The 7,570-nt window shown below is 45.8% G+C and overlaps 1 long non-coding RNA gene across 1 annotated transcript; it reads left to right on the top strand.

The window, feature by feature from the left end:
* On the top strand, positions 1 to 3,933 carry LOC110143500 (uncharacterized). The gene is made up of 3 exons (XR_002315596.2): positions 1 to 577; positions 1,821 to 2,023; positions 2,595 to 3,933. It is a non-coding gene; the product is annotated as an uncharacterized lncRNA (long non-coding RNA).
* The last annotated feature ends 3,637 nt before the right edge of the window (positions 3,934 to 7,570 follow it).

Below are 7,570 nucleotides of genomic sequence, written 5' to 3' on the forward strand. Positions count from 1 at the left end.
TCAAATTTCAACAGAAGAGACTGTGGAGGTTCCTGGCCAGGGTGTGTGTATGCATACTCAGTCACTCAATCATGTCTGATTCTTTGCGATTCCACGGACTGTAGCCCCCCAGACTCTACTGTCCATGGGATTTTTCAGGCAGGAATACTGGAGTGGGTTGCCATTTCCTCCCCCACGGGATCTTCCCGACCCGGGGACCGAACCCGAGTCTCCTACGTCTCCTGCATTGGCAGGCGGATTCTTTATCACTGAGCTACCAGGGAAGCCTCACCTGGCAGGTGGGCACCCTCCTTATAGCAACCCTGATGTTTGTGAAAGGAGAGGTCCCTAGCCCTGCCTTCTCCAGATCTGCCTAGGCTGTAGGTAACAGTGTGTCTAGAAAGTTCTCTCTGCTTTCTCAGGGCTCCTCCCTCCTCTTCCTTGAGCACAGGGAGGTTTTCTGCTCCATGATTGTTCTCAAGGACGCCACAGGCCCAGGCCCTCCCGACCAGGCCAGCAGGCGAGCAGTTTACACGGAATCCAAGCGCTCAGCGGGGAGCAGAGCAAGGCCGAGTGTTTTCCGCAGCTGCTGAGGAAGGTGAGTGAGCCCAGGCAGAATAACAAAAAGCCACTTCAAAAACAGACCAGAAGAGTCAGAGAGCAGAGACAATCAGAGGTTTGAGACACACACACCTCCCTCAAAACCCTGGCAAGAGAGCAAAAACAAGTCAGGGGGAGCCTCTCGACCTTCTAGTTTCGAGACCGTCGCGGTTGCTGACTTTGAGAACGGGGCCTGTCCCAGCTAGTTCTGAGAGGAGCCAGGAGCTGAGGCTGTGGGGGCTCAGAAACCTCACCTGAGTTCTGAGAACTGTATGGCCTGGTGGGGGGACAGCCCCTGAGTGCTCTGGGTCTCTGGGAAGACTGGGTGTGTGGGAATGGCAGACCCAGGCTGGCTGGGTGAGAGTTCGGGGGCTGTTTTAACCTAGAGGCTGGCTGCCGTTTAGAAGCGGGACACCACCCAGCCTGGGCTCTGGGACCTGCCCCTGGGAGATGGGTGGGGGGAGGTGGACACAGTCCGTCAGGGAATTCCCACGTACAGGCCACCCGTGTCTAGGAGACTCCTCTTTCAGAACTCTGCCATGAAGACGCCAAGCCAGAAAGGGAAGCCTGCTGCCCCCTTCCCATCCCCAATTCTGTAGGGCAGTAAAGTACAGCGCAGAGAGCCCTGGGAATAGAGGACTTGGCTCAACCCCCAAGCACTGTCACTTACTTGCTATGTGATTTTGGGCAGGTCAGTTTACCTCTGGACTGTAGTTTCTTGACCAGTAAATTGTAGGGTTGGTTTAGACCGATGGTTCTCAACTCGGGCTACGAGCTACAAAAATAAACAAGATTCTGCTTGTTCTGGGAGACAGCCTAGACAGCAGGATTTTTAAAAAATCCTTCAATGATTCTAATGTGTAGGCAAGACTGATAACCACTGGTCTATCCAGATTCACAAGTGCATCATGCTTGGGAGTCAAAATTGAGATTCAAATTCCACAGGACTGGCGTAGGGCCTGAGAAACTGCCTTGCTCCCAAGCTCCCAGGTGGTCTTCATGGATCACATCTTAAGTCATAGCAAGTCTATCTTTAACATCCAGGAAACTGAATTTCAGGCTCCAGCAACTCAATCTGTTTCTGTTTGTTGTGTTGGTAGCTGGTAGTAGTTGCATATTTCTACCCATAGACATCATTCTTCTACATTCTTTCTTTTTCCTCCCTCTCACATAAGAATCATCTATGATTCAAATCGCACTGTTTGAATTCTGACTATTCTCTCTGGATATGAATCAAACAGGGATCGTCTCTTCAAGGGCAGAAAATGAAAGATAAAGCCAGACTGTGATGTGAGTTCAAGGTGGATGGACCATTTTTATTGGAAGAATGGGGAAAGACTCCATGTAGCAGATAACAACAGTTAACAAATTGGGCCTCCACCTCTCCTGGGCACTCTTCAAGCTTTACACAGTAGTCTCATTTACTCCTCACACCAACAACATGGTAAGTACTGATCAGGTCCCCCAGTTTACACATGAGGAAGCTGAGGCTTAAAGAGAATCAGATACTTTTCCAAACAAGGAACAGATGTGGGACTTAGACTCACATCTCTGTGTTGACTACTAGTCCACAAAGGTCATGGGCAGTATTTGAGTGCGTCACCAACCAGACTGAACTCAGCCTAAGCAGATGCAACCAGACTCAACCAGGTTTAGTCAGACCCAATCAGACTCAACCAGACCCAGTTTCTTGGCACTGATTAGTTGTTGGTGAGGAAATGGGTGGGATGGGGTTTGCATGAGTTTAGTTTACTTAAGCAACCCCTATACTCACCTTCCATAAACACCACTACTCTCCCATCAGAAAACGTAGTAGTTTTCCACCCTGGGCCCAGGCTTCAAGGCCTTTACCCTGGCACCTGGGTTCATAGTAATACTTTTTCCTACTTGACTGCCTATCTCAATATAAATCTCTGCCACGTGCATCTTTTTCTACTTATATCATTTTCTTTTCTTCATGGGAGCAGGCAGTGTGTCCAGCTTTGTGACTGTTTTATCTTTTTTCTTTTTTGTAGGCTTGTCCCTCATGAGGAGCCTAGAGTATTACCCCTCACCCCCAAAGGGTGCTGCATAGAAGACCAACTGACGCTACCATGATTGCTGCAAATTCTCAACATCTCAGATTCCACTGGGTTCTCTGCCAAAATGGTAGTCAACAGCCCAACCCAACAGTTTTTCCAACTTGACTCAAACTTTCTTGTCTCGTTTCCTCATATTGGGGTTGTGGGGCTGGAGTGGGGGTAGGGAGTGAGAAAGCAAGCTTGGAGGCTTCACTGTGCCCCCACTAAGTCTTGAGTTCCTGAAGATGGGGCTTTGTCTTCTCCTTTTTATATCCCCAGAAGAGAATACGGTGCTGGGGAGACAGATGCACAGTGATGCCTATCAGATGAGCAAATGAAGGTGATTCGGGGGCACTTTCTGATGCACTGAACAAATGGCCACACTGATGGTTTGTCCTCCTGGGCCCTCAGGCAGGAGTCACTTGGCACAGGCTTCAGCTTGTGAAGTCCCCGGAAACCTGTGGGCACAGTTCCTGGGAAATCTTTCATTTTCACCACATCTTCTAAGCTTCTACAGCAGCTCAGGAAGGGGGTGGTTTTCTTAGAGAGCCCAACCCCTTGATATGCTGGGTGGGTTGTTGAAAACCAACCTGGAGAGCAATCAGAAGAGACCCACTACTCTTTAGGGGGTCCCGGGATTGTAGAATGATGGGGGCCCAGGGAAGGGGGAGACCCCTCTCTTTTTTATCTTCCAGAGAAGTGTTCATCTTACTGTAGTGGGTATTTCTTAAAAGTGACGTGTTCAGTTCACAGAGAAGAATTTTCTTCTGCCGATAGTTTTTCTTCTGTTATTAAAAAACAGAAAAGGAAGAAAATACAAAGGAAAGAAATCATATATGTACCAAGTTGCTAACTGTGCTCAAGAATCTACAGAAACTTAGAGAAAGACAAATATCATATGATACCACTCATATGTGGTTATCAAATGTGGGTACTCATATGTGGCTATCACCCATGTGTGACATCACTTGTAATTGGAATCTAAAAAAACGATGTAAACTAACTCATTTACAAGACAAAAATGGACTCACAGATTCTGAAAACAAAATTTGTGGGGGAGGGGAAGGATAAATTCAGAGTTTGGAATTAACGTACTACTATATATAAAATAGCTTACCAACAAGGACCTGCTGTGAGTACAGAGAACTCTACTCAATATTCTGTAATGGGAAAAGAATCTGAAAAAGAATGAATATATGCATACACATAACTGAATTAATTTTCTGCATACCTGAAACTAACACAATATTGTAAATCAACTCTACTCCAATAAAATTTAAAGAAAGAATCTAAAGAGACTGCGTTGGTCAACTGGTCCTAGGGGATTGTTTCTATTTATTCAACTTCTGTTCTTAAGTAAGAAAATACTGCCCATCCAGTTCCTTAGGAATCCCTCTTATCTTTTGAATCTTACAAGAAATAAGCCAAGAGAAACCTGTCCCCACTGCTAAGGTGACTGTTCCAGTGGGAGAAGGTCCAGCACCAGGGGCAGAAAGAATTTAGGAGAGGCCCCCAAGAGTTCTAGGGCTGGAGGCAGGTGGGCGCTGCTCTAGGTATCACGCATTGTTGTAGACTCAAACTTCTTCCTCTGGCTTCCCTAGGAAATGGTTAATCCATTTACACTGTCTCTGCTGAAAGCATCTTTCATCCCAGCGGGATGTAAATGGCAATTGGTGCTATTTATATCTCCATCTTCAAGAAATAGCTGCCTTCCTTACATTTTATTGCCCGAGTTAGTGTTTTTGATTGTGTGGAACCATGAGGTGGGCCTAGGAGAATGGATTAATTAATCTTGTGTTTAACAAGCATCTTTCTTGAGGGTCTATTGGCTCCTGGGACTTTTATCTGTATGTTGTTGACTTTTAAACTTTTGTTTTTGCTTTGACCTCTATCTTTAACATTAAATTCCTATCTTTAACAAAAAAAAAAAAAAAGGAGAGGAAGAGAGAGAGAAAGAGATAGAGAGAGGGAGAAGAAATAGGATGTAAATGGTAGAGGGGAGCCTACAGAAATCATTCTCTAATACATACTCAGTGATTCTGTTTCCAGGTGCAGAAGTTGAGGGCGGGAGACGTGTTGCGATTTGCCTAAAGTCTCATAGAAAATCACTGGCAGAATTCAGACCGGGGCTTTCCCCAAGGTCCTGGATAGACCCTTGAAGTCACCGCATCATAACTGATTCACATCTTCTTGGACCCTGTTGTTCTACATGGGAGACTGGTCTCCTCATGGGCAGGGACCTTCCACTTCATCCTCTCTGCATCCCTGCACCTCCCACTCTGGTGCTGGTAGAGCCTGGTGGTTCCAGAGGGATATGAGGAGTTAAACTGGGTGGTTAAATTTGACTTGTGAGACTCGGTGGTAAACAGCATTGAAGTGAGGCAGGCGGGCCCCACCCCATCCTCTCCACTCAGCTATGTCTGAAAAGACTTGGCTCGAACCTCGCCTTGTTTAAGAAGACTGTCTAGACCAACTCCGTCTCTGAATTTTGGAGCAATTCCTATCTGCGTCTCTCATTTAGGGCCCTGTATATCTGGTGGCTCTCACTGGTGAAGAATCTGCCTGCAACGCAGGAGATGAGGGCAGGAGGTAAGGATTGGATCCCTGAGTCGGGAAGATCCCTTGGAGGAAGGAAATGGCAACTCACTCCAGTATTCTTGCCTGGAAAATCCCAACCCATGGTGTCTCAAAAGAGTCACACACGACTGGGCAACTGAACAATAACAAAATATACTGATTTATGTGAGGAGGAGGCGGCATTGGTTCTAAGTGTGGGCTGTGGCTATCAAGCATGTGTTTAAGCTCCTCTCCATCATTTTTAGCCCTGTGATCTCAGATGACTCCTCTGAGCCTCCGTTTACCTGTAAGATAGCTCTAGGGACAATTCCTCCCTCCCCGGCTCCTTGTAAGGATTAATTGGGACAAGCCACGGAAAGCATTCAGTGCTGTACCAGGCACTCAGCGCATTTTAGCTATTATTGTAAATTTTCACAATGAAATGTTTTGTTTCTCTGCCTTCGTTGAGCATGGTTACCTTACCTGTGAACTGGAGGAAATGATGGGCAATCGTGGTGGATTGTTATGACAACCAAATGAGAGACTCCGTAGGAAAATGCTTTGTAAACTCTTCAGGTTTGGGTGTGAAGTGTGACCGCCCCCAAGATCACACAGCTGCTAAGAGGTGGTGCCCTCCTGGAAAAACCACACCCACCCCCAACACACACACACACACACCACCACCACCGCCAGAAAACATCTAGGTGGTCTGATCCCCGATGGCATTCCTGTTCCTTGGTTATTTCAACGGCCATTCATTGAGAACTCCCAGGTCTTCTGAACCAGCAGCGGTGGGATAGAAAAAGGTGATAAACACGTGGACTTCATCCTCAGGAAGCTTACAATGCAGCAGGGGGGAGTGTGAGCAAATGTATTCTAAACAAGGCCAAGTGACACTGAAGCAGTAGCAACAGAAAGACAGAGGGAGGGGAAGTTTGGGGTGAGAGGTAGTTTCATGGCAGGCTTGGCCTTGGGGCCAGTCTTTGGTGGATGAGTAGTGTATCGTTTGCTCTGGTTGCCAAAACACACTGGGTTGCATACACAATGGATATTTATTTTCTCACAGTTTTAGAGGCTAGAAGTCCTAGATCAAGGATTTGGCAGGACTGGTCTCTTCTGAGACCTCCCTCCTTGGCTTGCAGATGGATGCCTTCTCGCTGTGTATTCACATGCTCATTCCACTGTCTCCTTATAAAGATACAAGTCATATTGGATTACAGCCTACCCAAATGACCTAATTTGACTTTAATTATCTCTTTAAAGGCCCTATCTCCAAATACATTCTGTGGTATTGGAGGTTAGGACTTAACCACATTAACTGGGGTGGCAGGGGGCACACAGCCTATAACAAGTAGGGCGTTTTCCATTTGCATGCATCCGTGCTAAGTTGCTTTCGTCATGTCCGACTCTTAGCCTATGGACTGTAGGCAAACCTTTGCCTACGGGCTGTAGCCCTCCAGGCTCCCCTATCCGTGGGATTCTCCAGGCAAGAGTACTGGAGTGGGTTGCCATACCCACCTCTATTTTCTATTTACATTTTTTCAATGATAAAAATATTCATAAAATGTGAACTGCTGAAAAGCCTAAGAAGGAATATAAAACCACTAAGAGATGACCATATCTGTGCCATATATACATACATACATACATATATATATATATATATATATATATATATACACACACACATACATACATATATATATATAAAACCTAAAGTGGGCTTGCACCTTATGGCACGTTGTTTTCAAACCTGCAATTTTCACTGGAAAAGTATCTGATGAGCTTTCTTCCTCATCATTAAAAATTCTTCCACAACATCACTTTTAATGGTTGTGTGGTGGTCTATTGGAGGGATGTATCCAACAGAGTCAGCCTGTGGATAGTGACATTTTGATGGGCAAGACTGGGACAGAGATGTAGTCTTACAGGAGGAGATGGTATGAGATTCAAGGGCATAGTAATTGGTTACATACACTTGAGCAAATTGGGCCAAAAGAGTTCTCAGAATCAGGTAGATTATACTTGTAAGAATGTGTCTTTTTTTCGGTGGGGATACACTGTGGGTGAGAGGGCACACTGCTTCTGAGAAGCCCCAAAGGGTCCCAGGAATGAACCAGCTGTACAGTTTATGTCTGACTAGTTAGAATCTCAGTTAGGCCTTACAGGGCAACTGACATTCAATATTTGACTTTACACCATGAGACTGAGCTTGATGAGCACTTAATTGTTTTAATTGAGATGCTGCTTTTTTATGAGTGATTCTTAGTGATTGGTCATGATTACTTTCCTTCTCCTTCACTTCCCTCTTTTCCGGCCTCACTGTCTGTTCCTGATGAGAAGTCTTTGGTAAAACAAAGTCAAGAGTCAGGGAC

Source organism: Odocoileus virginianus, chromosome 17 (assembly GCF_023699985.2).
Source record: "Odocoileus virginianus isolate 20LAN1187 ecotype Illinois chromosome 17, Ovbor_1.2, whole genome shotgun sequence".
Classification (NCBI taxonomy): Eukaryota; Metazoa; Chordata; class Mammalia; order Artiodactyla; family Cervidae; genus Odocoileus; species Odocoileus virginianus.